Raw genomic sequence first — 12,253 nt, 5'->3', positions numbered from 1 at the left:
CTCCAGATTCACAGGCTACATGGAGGTTTTATCATGGAAGGTTCGTTTCATCACAGATAATATATGATCAAGCATACTGTAAAAAAAAAGCCACTTCTTTGATATGTGTCTTTTTAACAAACTTTAATTTTTTAATACAAACTTTTTTAACTGCAGCCGTGCCCCGTGGCCACGTTGATCAACTGTTGATTTTGAAAAATGAATCAACGTTGATATAGCACCGTTGTTTCAACATCATACATTTAACCTTTAATAATCCATAGTTCACTAAAATCAGAAAATGGCCTGTTTACACCTGGCATTAACATGCATTTTACGGTCTCGGACCTCGTCTGGTCACATTGGAACCAGGTTTTAATGACAAGTTTAAACATAGTCCTGTCAAAGTATATATCCAGATACTGAGATTATTGTGGGGCTGTGGATTCAAAACCAGTTTATTCTTAAACAATTAATCTGTTTTACTTTAAGTTAAAGAGTACACAGTCCTTGCTTTTACTGGTGCAAATTAATGGTGTTATTCATCAAAAAAAGTTAATGTGCTTAAAATATCTGCAGTATAGCAAATATGACCCAAAAAAAGGTAAAACAAAAAAAAAGCTAGCATGAACCTAATAGCATATAGGCAGACATGGCTATATGCTATAGCCTATCTTCACTGTTACTATTAGACACTATTAGCTATGTTAGCATTCTGGCTTCAGTATCCATTTAATCTCACTGTGTAAGAAGGGTTTAAAAGGTCTGCTAGGTCAGCAAAAGATGAAATGATATTAGAGAGTGATATATATATATATATATATATATATAAATATATATATATTTAACGTAATTAATAATATCTGCTTCCCTCCTGAAACCATACAGCAATTTATCACGCAAAATTTCAATATGGAGGAATCTGCAGGGACCCAGTCAGCTGGTCAGCTTTATAAATCACAGACGCAGCGATCCTCCACATTGTTACATCGGACTTCGAGGGACCTTAAATAACTCTTTTGACCCCAGAGGAAGTGAGGGTTAACCTCCTCCTGTCCACAAACACCCCTCAACTCCCTGAAGCCATGTCCCCTCTGTCCAACAGCTCAGGCCAGCCTGACCCCCGGCTCAGAGTGGCCGCCCCTCACTGACCAACGGGACAACCTCTAGGTGTGTGAGTATAGGGGTGAGGGCTGGGGTGCGGGGGTAATGCCTTACAGATGTGGAGATATGGAAGTTAATCAGAGCAGAGAGAGGAAGAGAGAGAAAGAGAGAGAGAGAGAAATATACAGAGTAAGAGATATAGAGGGAGAAATGCTCTACTTACTGGGAGTGACAATAAGTGCATGTAAATAATTACATAATTTCTAATCAGGAAAGTTATATTATAGTTATTGAAAACTATATGCTTTTATTTTATAGCTTAATTAAAAATAAAAATCAGCAACTAATTCAAAGCATTAGTCTGTGTTTCACAGTTTCAGTTGCTACAGGACTCTTATCTGACTGACAGCTGTTCTAACCAATCAAAGCCTTTTAAAATGGCTTGAAGGGGTACCCACTATATTAACTGCACGTCACTGACAAATAGATATTAGTGTTGTAGTCAAGACCGCTAGAGCTGAGTCCCAGTCAAAACCAAGACTTTTAAGTAGTCGAGTCCGAGTTAAGACTGAGATCAGATTAAGATTTCAAAATAAATAAACATTCTAATTCAAATTCCATTCATTTTTAATATAAAATGTAAAAAAACCACACAACACACAAATCACAATTTGCCCTCGCTAAGGTTAGCTAGCTCATTGCTAAGGTTAGCAAACTCATTGCTAACAGTTATTCTCTACCAGGAAACATTAGTATTTTAGCAAGCTCATTGCTAAGGTTAGCCAGCTCATCGCTAACGATAATTCTCTCCCTGGTAACATTAGTATTTTAGCTAGCTCATTGCTAAAGTTAGCCAGCTCACAGCTAACGATAATTCTCTCCCTGGTAACATTAGTATTTTAGCTAGCTCATTGCTAAGGTTAGCTAGCTCAGTGCTAAATTTAGCCAGCTCACAGCTAATGGTAATTCTCTCCCCGATAACATTAGTATTTTAGCTAGCTCATTGCTAAGGTTAGTTAGCTCATTGCTAAAGTTAGCTAGCTTACTGCTAAACAGAAACAGATAAGCAGAGATAAGAATGTAGAGGACGGACATGAAGTCAGACAGAAAAAGAGAGAGAGAGAGAAAAACAAATAGACTAACAGAAAGGAAAAAAGAAGAGGAGACAGAGGAAAACAGACAGAAAGTGAGAGACAGTCAGAGAGGAAGATGTGATAAGAGAGGGAGAATAAGATGGAGTGGAGACAAAAGAAAGACAGACAGTAAAACTGTGAGAGACAGAGAGAGATAGGTGGAGTGAGACAGGAATATGGAGAAGGGACGGAGAGGAGAGAGAGACAGACAAACAGACAGACAGACCAAGATGTTGAGCGTCAAATGTAGATTGAACAGACCACAGAGAGACAGACAGAGGGAGAAAAAGACAGAGAGACAGACAGAGAGATAAAAAGACAGATGGAGAGACAGAAAAACAAGTGAGAATGAGAGAGAGATTTAGAGGAATTGACAGAGTGAGAAAAAAAAGACAGACATTCAGGGAGAGAGGAAGACAAAATGTAAGATAGACAGAGAGAGACAGATGAAAAGACATAAAGACAAGAGATGGCAACAGACAGAAATGAAAAGATAGTAGCAGGCAGAGACAAAGCAACTAAGAGATACAGAGAGACAGAAAGAGAGAAGGAGAGGGAGACAGGGAAAGAGAGGGAGACAGGGAGACTTGCTCAGGGATATTTATCTTAGATATTGGGTTAAGCATAACCTCCTTAGCCTCGGCATTCCACAAAATAGCTTTTCTCTTTCTTTTTTTCTTCCCGTTTTTGATGTCGGCCCCTTGATGAGGGGAAAATAAACACAGAAGTATTATAAAGGAAAGCAGTGCAGACTCTCAAAGATATGCGCCTAATTAGATTCAATCCAGTTTTCGGGGGTTATTATTAAATTACGGAGAGTTTACACAGTCCCCCTTTCTAGCAACAACAGAAAATTCTCGATTTTTCAAAAAATAAGAACAACCTTGGTGTTTCTTTTCAATTTCACAATAAATACAGTTGTTTTCTATGGACACATGCAGAAGCAATCTTATTTCTTCAAAAGCCAAAGAGGTTTTAATAACATAAACAGTTCTCTCCTGCTGTCTGCAGAGAACTCAGCCAGATCTGTTGGAGCTTTTATTCAATGAGACCTAAATAATTTTAGCTCTACAGCACAGTGATAAAGCAAACAGAGATACATATTTCAATACTATACTTTTGTCAATTTAACCCCCTTTTATATATATATATATATATATATATATATATATATATATATATTCAACTGAAAAGAACAGCAGTGATGTTTCCAGGTCAAATGGATCCATGTTTATTCCTAAAAACCCAAAAATAGATCTTTAGCATTAATTTAAAAAATAAACAATAAAAAATACCTTTTGAAATGTTTATTATTAGGTCAAACTACATATGTGTAATATAAGCATATACATCTCTGGAAAAAAAAATAAGAGACCACTTAAAAGAGGCAGATGGATGATCACAAGCCATCAAACCAAACTGAACCTCTTGAATTTTTGCACCAGGAGTATAAAGCCTAAAGTTATCCAAAAGCAGTGTGTAAGACTGGTGGAGGAGAACATGATGCCAAGATGCATGAAAACTGTGATTAAAAACCAGGGTTATTCCAGCAAATACCTATTTCTGAACTCTGAACTTTACGAATGCAAATAAATGCTCTAAGTGACAATATGTTTAGTTGGAATTTGGGAGAAATGTTGTCTGTAGTTTATAGAACAAAACAACATAGTTCATTTTACTCAAACATAAACCTATAAATAGCAAAATAGGTCTCTTTTTTCCAGAGCTGTATGTTTAATACTTTGCATAATAAAAGCATGTTAAATTGTACATTGGGTTTGAGTTGGCTCAGGTGTCCCTTTTGAAGATCACTGTTGGATCTGAGCGACGGGTTCAGATGGAGCTCGTGGATGTGATGGTGAACAGGCAGTGGTGCGCCTGGGTTTTCTGGGTTGGTAAAGGGGTTTGGGGAGGGGAGGGGTTTGCGGATGTGTCCCAGGTCTCTGCTCCAGTGGGGATGCAGGTCTTTTATGCCTTTGCCTTCACCTGCACCCACCACCACCCCATTCCCCCTCCTTCACCAATCCTCATCACGGTGGAGATAAAGCAGCTCCCTTTGAACTCCTGCAGATATGAGGGCAGCACTCCCACCTCCCAAACTCCCTCTTTCCCTCAACCTCAGGCCTTATCTGCTTCCACTGGAGAGGGAGGCTCAAGCCTTCCAAAGGGTCGAGATAACGGCGAGACCAATGTGAGCCATCACGCTGACAGGCCTGTAAACTCAGCCTGCTCTGGGTCCATTCATCTCACTATAGATGAGGTGTCTGTGAGTGCAGGGAGGGGAAAACTGTGCTCTGAGTTTACAGGATTCAAATGTGTCTGAAAGGTTACAAATGAATTAAGGATGTTATAAAGACGTAATTCTCGCCAAAACAAGCAAACTAAAAGAATTGACTGGAAGAAACTGCAGGGACAGAGTCAAAATCACTGGACACCCTTTTATTTCTGAATCGAAAAAGAGAAATTAAATGAAAGGGAAAATGACACATCAGAATACCTCAGCAAGTAATGGGTTAAAATGGACTCGAAAATGGTTCGATTGAGCAGAAGTGAAAACAGTAATCAAAACAACGGTGCCAAACAAAATCTGGAGCGGTTTGCTTGTGGTGAGAATGTGATCCAGTTTCGATCCAACCCAGCTATAAATATACTTATTTTATTTAAGCTAAACTGTTGATAAGGCACAGTTTAATCTGATATATTACCAAGATAATCCTAATTACCAAAGCTATGAACAAACGCTGTCTCTGCTGCTGCTCCATGCTGTTTACATGCTGAAATGCGATGTGTGCTGCGTTCACTGCTCGCAGTCGGAACCGCAACTGATCCAGACCATAGACACCAACAACAGCCGCCATCTTGAAAGCCGCCATATTTTGTTTCTAAATGATTAAGGGTTCTTCTGCGACTCTTCACTCTCCCTGTGTATTGCCAGGCTAATAGATTTTGTGGTTCATATCCAGGTAACTTTTTCAGTACTTTTCCAATACTCCAATTACTCCAGAACATCAGTAAATAGCCAATTATCTGATTCAGTAGAGTACAAATACAGCAATTTAGTACTTAAGTAGTTATACTAGAGAAGTAAAAAACAATACTGTCCTGCACAATTATAGGATTTTGGTACTTATGTACAGTAGTGAAGCAGCTCTACTTCATTACAATCAATCAACAATAATATATTAATTCAGGACCTTTAGTACAAGTTCTTTTGTACTGAAAAATTAAGTCACAACAGAGGCATTTTCTCATTCCCATTTTCTCAGGGCGAGACTCTGGAATGTATGGAATGTATGGGTTGTGCGTCACAGCCTGGTGAATCAGTGTTATATCATTTAAATATGACGGCGAGTCGAGTGATAAAAATTCACGGGGACTTTAAAAGTCAAATACGCTCAGCGTTGTTAATGTTATACCCAGCAGAACGTGGTCTGTGTGGTCTGACTTTGATCACTTCATTATAAGAAGGGGTTCGGGAGTCGGTAACAGGAGCAGCTATCGTTCATGGATTCTTGCGTCATCCTCGTGTATAACTCGATTTTCTCCATCGGCACTGAAAGCAATATCCCATCCATGCGGCCGCTTAACTGAACAAAGCCGCGTTTTATAGCAGCTCAGCCGGCCTGGCACGAACAATCGGACGGCACCGTTGCGAGAGCGCCGTTTGGCAGAGTTTTTGGGATAACATCAGCGGGCGGCCTTGGGGAACTGGGCGAGGGACCTGGCGTTCAGAAATAAATACCTCCGTGGAAGTCGTCAGCAGGCCAGCTTTTCTTTCTTTTCCTTTTTCTCCTCTGCTTTGCTGCTTCGCTTCTTTTCTGCTCTTCTAGTCAGGGGTGGTCCTACGCTCCCTCTCCTGCTCTTACGGCCTGCCAGCGCCGTCCCTCCGCCGCCCAACGTGCGGCAACAAGGCACGGAAAAAATAACAACCACGACCCATTACCGCTTCATACTCCAACGCCTGCACACACTGGGGCTTTTTTTATTTTTTCTCCCGCTCGAACAGTGAGACGTTGAAAGGAAGGATAATAAACCGGATTCCTCAGACCGTCCCTCATGTAAACTGTATCATAACCAGGCCTGCAGATTGAACGGCTGCTGTAGCAGTCTGCACTCAGTCCATGTCGACAGCTGGGCGTGTCACAAGTGCGGGAACGCTCGACACGCGCCAAAGCTGCTATTTCCTTCATCAGTCGATGAACCAGACTCCCCTTTCGTGCGTGAACATCATCACTCGCCTGATGTGCTGCTGGTCCTCTTCCGCTGGTCCTCCAGGCTTTGAAGATGCCCTGTGGTAACTGGCATGAAGACTTCAGCAGCAGGTCCAGAGCTGTAAGTTATGAGGTGGAGCCGCCACGGATCAGAGTGTGTAATTTGGAGCCCGGTACAACACCTTGAACTCTTCGACATGCTCCTCAAACCATTCCTGAACAATGTGTGCAGAGTGGAGGTGTGCAGTATGTTCTAGGTGTGCAGTTTTTAATGTTGAACAGCATGGTTAGTATGGGCACTTTGACTCATATGCAATAGAGTGTTTTGCGAAGTGTTGTATTTCTCCCATCTTTTCTGTTGACTGCTCTCAGGGTTTTAAACAGTCAGTAGCGCACCTGTTTTTCCTGCCGCCAAGATAGAAGCAGAAACACGCTGGAAATTTACCTGAACACACCTCACTTCCAGACCATCACATCCATCAGCGTTAATATATTCCTGAACTCCAACACTATTTTAATGACGAGTGCACAAGGTGGTGTAAGATAGCAATATGCATCACGACGTACCTTTCACAGGGTGTACGATAGGGCCCTTAGACTTGTTGTGCCATTCAATTTCTATGAGAGGAGCACTGGTTCTCCTTGATATATTGGGAATTTCATCACAGAATTAATAATCTAAACCAAATGCCTAAATATATGTTGAAACGCTTTGTAATGAACACACTTAGCTACTTTAAGTTCTATTCTTGCTGACACAAATGTGCAAATGCACACCCAGCTTGTCTAGTCCATATAAAAACATATGGTTAATAGAATATGACTCTAAAGAGCTAATAATTAGAACATGAACCTATTGGATTAGATTACATGCCTAATGTTTTAAAGGGATATAGAGTAGTGAAACTGTTTCTCTGGAATGATGGTGCTTATTTTCATATTTTGGTAAGATCTGGTGAGATTTGGATTCGTCTGACTTCAATTTGCCTGTCCACTGTGTGATTTTCTATCCAGATTCCTTCTAGTCCAGAGAAAAACAGTAAATTATTTTGAGCATTTCAATCATTTTCTCACCTATTTGCCAATCTTTGCTCCTTATCTTTGCTGCTGCTTTTGTACCAAATCATGATACCAAACACCTGTTGACATCACACGTTTGAAACCGTTGCTTTTAACCTCATTACTAGCGATAAAGTGCTCTTGTCCCAACTTTTTTGGGGGATATGTTGCAGGCCTGAAATGGGGAATTGGATGTACAGTATATTAACAAGTGAAATGAAGTTGTCCAGAGAAAGCATGCAATATCTTGGGTTCATGTTGTCTGCAATCAAATAAAAGTCCAAAAATAAAAGTAAAAAATTCTGGGTTTCTTTTATTTGTTGCATTTGCTTTTAATATTGAACCTGCATGTTAACCATTCCATATTTTTCTTCAACACACCTAAACTAGGTACCATAGAGCCATTGGGCAATGGTTTTCGAAGTCAAAAAATTAGAGTTCTGAAAGTTCCAGGATGAAGTCTTCAGGATTGGTTGTTCTTCGTCTTCTTCGTCTTTTTCTTTTCCAAATCATATGAAATCAGCGAGAGGCCGCTTGAGTTATTAACTAGGTCACCGCAAAGTCTTAATCTTTCATATTCCTCTCCCGATATGACCCTCGGAGGATGCGTGTTCTTTTATGCGCTGGTGATGTCATCCAAAAAGCTTCTTCCAGCTCTTCCTATTTCACAGAGAGAAATACTGTTGTGGACATAAAGCTCTTTTAGGGTTCTCCTGCTGGAGACGATGCGACCGAAAGCGTCTATAAAACACACGATGAGCCTGTTTTCCTCTCTTCAGCAGCTCGGCCTAGGTTTCAAATGTTATCTTTTGCACTGAGGTCTGGCTGCAGCTGAGCTCACGGCAGAAGAATGTGGCTTTCCTGGGTTTTCGCTTGTTAAAAAAGGAGAATAATAAACTTGCCCTTAATTGGAGCGGACCCCGGTGTCACCCCCGTGTCAGGGCAATATTAGGGACGGATGTTTTATTCCTTTAACAGCCTGGCATCATGGCATTTTAAGGCTGACCGGGGGTTAACGCTATGTGTACGTAAATTGGACACAGCCAGTCCGTCATGATTATATGCCCAGTAGGGGAGACGTTCTCCCTGCAGAGGCCTGAATGTTTATAGACCGTATCTCTCTGCACTATAACCGTCCGTCTGTAGACCCTGAATGGCGGCTCTAATGCTCTCTAATGTTATTCTAAAGCTGGAACAGCATATATCTCACTATATCACAGACGTGCACTATGTTCTCTACGTCCTCGATTTTGTACATTTTGTAACAGGTGCTTTAAAAGCAGCTGAATTAGTGAATTAGTGACCCGTGAGCTACGACACAAATAAATAGCTTATATTCTATGTTAGGACCCTGCTAAAGATATAGAACTGCCCACAGAAATGGACAGCATTTAGGCCACGCCCACATTACAGGAAAAAAAAAATACTCAGCACTTGCTGTTCACTTGCATTGTGTAATCTGTCAGTTTTCTCTTTTGGCATAATTTCCACTGATTCATTAGAAAAACAGTGCTAAATATGATCATAATTTTGACAAACTTCAAATTTCAATACTGTGTTTTTCATGATTTATTTTTTTCTGCATTGTAGATTAATACAAAACTCATCCAAACTATAATGAAAAACACATGGAATTATTTATTAAGGAAGAAAGTGTTCATAAAACCAGAATATGTGCTTGATTATTATTTTTTTAATAATTATCTTGCCTTCTAAGTGTTTGAGAGCATCAGTTGTAAAGTAGTAGAGAGGTAGAGTTACAGGTATACAGTAAATAGTGAATATTTGAGCAATTTTTTAATACTTAAATAATAATTTAATACTTAAATTTTCCCCAAAAATTGTCAGGGTGCCTTTTAATCCAGTTCGATTTATGTATGAATTTTACCAGTCAGTTTGTAAAGAGCAGAAAAGCCACTCTGCTGAAGTGCAGAGTTATAGTTAAGTTCTATATTTTAGCTCTCCAGCACAGAGACTCGAGACTGGAGCAGTATTAGCACTAGCGGCTAAGCACTAGCTCTTATGCCATTCAGAAGCGAGTATATCGGACAGTAGCCTGCTGCTACACCTGATTAGCACTGCTGAAGCAGCATTAGCATTACCCACTATCCACGCTAAGTGCTAGTTAGCTCTTTCGCTATTCACAGGTGACTATATCAGACTGTAGCCTTCTCTTTTACTGTGTTAAAACAATCTATGTGGGACAAACCGCTAGCTAATATCCCCCTGAGTTACTGGAACACAATAATGCGCCTTATAATCTGGTGTGCCTTGTGAATGAAAATAGACCAGAAAATAGACGTTTATTAAAAGTGCCCCTTATAATCCTGTGTGCTTTATAGTGTGAAAAATACTGTAATCCATATTAAGGCAAGACATCTCAACTAATTAAAGAAAAAATGACTTTACAGTCAATTCAAAACATTTCAAGAACTTTGAAAGTATCCCCAAGTGCAGTCACCAAAAAGACCATCAAAAACGTTATGATGAAACTGGCACTCATCAGGAACGCTCCAGGACAGAAAGAATAAGAGTTACCTCTGTTGCACATAATTTTTTTTTATTAAAGTTCATCAGAGTTACCAGCCTCAGAAACCACAGATAAGAGCACCTAAATACTTCACAGAGTATATATATATATATATATATATATATATATATATATATATATATATATATATATATATATATATATATTATAAATTTCACCCTTATCACTGTGAGCACATATTAAAGATAGAGTCTCAGATCTCGGGGGGTTAAAATAGTGCTGATTGGTTGGTTAGTGCTGGATTTGCTTTTGCAGCTGGACGCAGGTGGGCCGGCACTATGGTCTAAGCGAGAGAGAAGCCCCTCAGAGGCTGGAGATGAATGACATAATTCAAAGAGAGAGGGGAAACACTCTGTAATTAAGGTGAGGTAATTCCTCCATTTCCAAAGTGCTTCCTAAGCTCTTTATGGTCAACGTTCACCTTCATTTGCGGACAGACCCCCGGCCCCCCAAACTAAATGCCGAAGCTCACTGTTAAACGGGGGCTGACCACATCCACACTTTCCAGGGAGTGAAAGAAAAAGATGGAAGCAAATGGATCATATCAGACCACCGGCTGCAGAGAAAAGCACAGGAACAGCAGCAGAGGTAGCACTAAATCACAAGCTACTACTGTATATCCTTTTTAAAGTGTTAGAGTTGGGTAAAAACTCTCATTTACACAATTTTATTACTCTACATCTGTACTAGTACACCATTGCAAAGTAGCTAAGTCATGTTTCAGTATAAAACACTCCAGAACCAGCGTAAAGAGGAAGATGGATGATCACAAGCCATCAAACCAAGCTGAAGCGCTTAAATGTTTACACCAGAAGTGTAAAGAAGTTAGCATAAAGTTATCCAAAAGCAGTGTGTAAGCCTGGTGGAGGAGAACATGATGCCAAGATGCCAAGCTTGAAAACTGTGATTAACTGTGATTAAAAACCAACCAGAGTTATTCCACCAAATATTGATTTCTGAACTCTTTATGAATATGAAAGGTCTGAAAGCTCTGCATCTTTTTGTTATTTCAGCCATTTCTCATTTTCTGTAAATAAATGCTCTAAATGACAATATTTTCATTTGGAATTTGGAAGAAATGTTGTCTGTAGTTTATAGAAACATCAAAAATGTTCATTTCAGTTTCTTTAACATAAAGACTTTCTTGAGAAAAAATCTATTGAATTAGTGGACTTAGTGGCTTTTTTAAAACATGCTTTTTAAATGTCATAAGTTTTCTTCGGCTTAGAAACCTTGTAAAAAAAATTAAGTAAAATTAAGTACTGCCTAAGATTGACCAGCACATGTTTTGTATAGTTACTGTAAATACATGGTATTAGATTCAAAGTTGAAAATGTGTTTTATTTCCCTTAGGGAACCCTCCCAAAGGGATCAATAAAGATAGCCTTGTAGTTCCAGTGCAGTGACGAAAAAAACTAGCTTAATCTGTCAAGCATTTTTTGTTGAGATATGGACATTAGTGAGTAATATGTAGTATTTACCAAATTGAAAACCTCTGGAATGTAATCAAGAGGAAGATGATCACAAGCCATCAAACCAAACTGAACTGCTTGAATTTTTGCACCAGGGGTGTAAAGACCATAAAGTTATCCAAAAGCAGTGTGTAAGACTGGTGGAGGAGAACATGTTGCCAAGATGCATGAAAAAACTGTGATTAAAAACCAGACCAGGGTTATTCCACCAAATATTGCTGCTTTTGGAGCTTTTGTTTTTTTTGGATTAAAGTGGAAAAAAAGATCCCACAAAATATTCCCCTTGAGAAAGATTTATGACCCCTTTCAGATCTTCAAGCAGAAGATTGGACAGCACTTGTCAGTGAAGGAAGGCAATAGATCAATAGATAGGAAACGCTAGCAATAGCACGGTAAACACAGCCATGAACACACCACAGCGCTATCGGCTTTCGGCTAAAGACCAGAGCGATGGTTTTACTCAGAGCAGGGAATCCACCGAGGGCTCCCTCGCTTTCACTCGCAATCACATATCAGATGATCTCTGCGGTCTGTGATCTGGTGATCGTATATCTGCACCAGGGACATTCCGCCTCTAACAGCCGGGGAGATGCTGGAGCGTGCTAAGCCAGACTTCAAAGGGTTAACTTGATCCTTAAGCCCTGGCAAAGCACAGGGGGTTAACTTAATGTTCGCCAGTGAAGCTCTGAGACTGGAGAGGCTGTGGGAAAAACGTGTCGGCGGCAGCGCTAAGCGAGGGAAAAA

This window comes from Astyanax mexicanus, chromosome 3, assembly GCF_023375975.1.
Source record: "Astyanax mexicanus isolate ESR-SI-001 chromosome 3, AstMex3_surface, whole genome shotgun sequence".
Classification (NCBI taxonomy): domain Eukaryota; kingdom Metazoa; phylum Chordata; class Actinopteri; order Characiformes; family Acestrorhamphidae; genus Astyanax; species Astyanax mexicanus.
The sequence above is the reverse complement of the archived record's forward strand: the minus strand, read 5'-3'. Positions refer to the sequence as shown.